Raw genomic sequence first — 2500 nt, 5'->3', positions numbered from 1 at the left:
TGTCAGCCTTTCGGCGGTGAGCAAGGCTGGAAAATAGTCATTGTACATGAAGCTCTCAAGGTCAAGCCTTAAAAAAGAGAGAGAGAGAGAGAGAGAGAGAGAGAGAGAGAGAGAGAGAGAGAGAGAGAGAGAGAGAGAGAGAGAGAGAGAGAGAGAGAGAGAGAGAGAGAGAGAGAGAGAGAGACAGAGAGAGAGAGAGAGAGAGAGAGAGACAGAGAGAGACAGATAGACAGACAGAGAGACAGACAGAGAGACAGACAGAGAGAGACAGAGAGGACAAAGGAGGCAACCAGTTGGTATCATTCTCACATAACATGGTTTAGCACAAGTGTGGTAAACTACACAACAGTAAATTACAGCATAGTGCAGAAAGGAACTGCAGGTGCTGCTTTACACCGAAGATAAACATGAAATGCTGGAGTAACTCAGTGGTTCAGGCAACATCTCCGGAGAAAAGGAATAGGTGACGTTTCAGGTCGAGACCATTCTTCAGATTGAGAGGCAGGGGAGAGGGAAACTAGAGGTGTGTTAAGGTGCAGAAAAAATTAGAGCTGGCATCGATACCAGGGAGCCCACAATGGTTCATTGTTGGCTGTGGAGGAGGTGATAATGCCAGAAGTCCAAAATTACAAAGCGAATGTACTGGAAATTCCTGCACTGATGAAATGACTGATATTCCATGGAGTTTAAATAATGTAAGTACAAACAAGAGACGAGAGATGCTGGCCATAGAGTCAATGACACGGAAACATTGTGAACACCACATACAGGACACAAGATTGAAATTGATGCTTCAAAAAAATTGCAATAAGTATTATATACGCACATATATATAGCTACACACATAGACATATATTTATACAGATACACACACATATATATATATATATATATATATATATATATATATATATATATATATTTATTGGCTTAGTGTTTTTGCATGTTTATTGTTTGTTTGGGTATATATATATATATATATATATACTAGAGTAAGTGGGACCAGTTGGGTCCCATGTTCACACGGGAGGGCTGGTCCCCCAACGCAATATTCCACCTCCCCACCAATTCAAATGCAGTTTCCTACCATTTCATGCAGGGTGCAAGGCCACCACATTCAAATGCAGTTTAATACCATTTCAAGCAGGGTGAAACCACCATAAAACCACCATAAAGCCACACAAAACACTACATCAACACCACACTCACAGTTCAGTAGACATTCAGAGTGTTCAGTTGATTCACAGCTCAGACAGAGTCGTGACCTCTCCCTTCCCCATCTTGCAGAGACTGAGCCACACCCACACGTCTGGGTTTTATAATCCCTCCCCCTCCCACCAGAAGGGGCGTGGCCTTCATGGCATGATTGACAGGAGAGAGATTCTCAACATTTCTTAAACACTAATAGCACTTTTATTTTTCATTGATGGGAAGAATCCTCTGCACCTGATGAGCGGAGGGGGACTAAGATGGCCAAAAATCAAAGCCGTAAGTGGTAGCGTTTTATCTAAAATCAATATACAGTGCAAACAGGAAATTGTCAAGTTTAGACTTTTAATCATTTGCCATTTCAAACCAACCACCACCAACCATTTGCTGTGCTTTTTCAAACCAACCACATTTTCATTTTCAAACCACATTAAAGGCACTCAAGGTCAGTAAAACCACACTCACAGTTTAGTAGACATGTGTTCAGTGTTATTCACAGCTCAGACTGAGAGAAGTGACCCTCTCGCTCCCCCACCTAGCTGAGACTGACTGACTGAGGCACTCAATACCTCCGGGTTTTATAGTCCCTCAGGAAGGGACGTGGCCTTCAGGAGAGAGAATCTCAACATTTTTTAAACACTAATAACTCTTTTATTTTTCATCGATAGGAAAAATCCTTTTGTCCTGCGTAGCGCAGGGGGACTCTGAGTAAGAGGCCAAAAATCACAGCCATAAGTGGCAGCGTTTTTTCTAAAATCAATATACAGAACAAGAAGTGGTCAAGATCAGACTTTTAGTAATATAGATATATATATATATGTAAACATACGCACACATACACACACACACACACACACACACACACACACACACACACACACACACACACACACACACACACACACACACACACACACACATACACACACACACACACACACACACACACACACACACACACACACACACACACACACACACACACACACATGTACTGTATATACCCTGAACTTTTTTTCTTTATTACATTGTTAACAGAGTACTATGTTTACATATTCTGTTGTGCTGTTGTAAGAATTTCATTGTTCTGTCCGGGAAATATGACAATAAAGCACTCTTGACTTGGAAGTAACGCATTCTCCCCATTGAACCTGTCTATCAGCCTTGACATGAAAGGTCGACACAAAATGCTGGAGTAACTCAGCGGGACAGGCAGCATCTCTGGGGAGAAGGAATGGGTGACGTTTCGGGTCGAGACCCTTCTTCAGAATGATGTCAGGGGAGTGGGTGG

The sequence above is a fragment of the Amblyraja radiata genome, chromosome 34, assembly GCF_010909765.2.
Source record: "Amblyraja radiata isolate CabotCenter1 chromosome 34, sAmbRad1.1.pri, whole genome shotgun sequence".
Classification (NCBI taxonomy): domain Eukaryota; kingdom Metazoa; phylum Chordata; class Chondrichthyes; order Rajiformes; family Rajidae; genus Amblyraja; species Amblyraja radiata.
Note: the sequence above shows the minus strand (reverse complement) of the source record.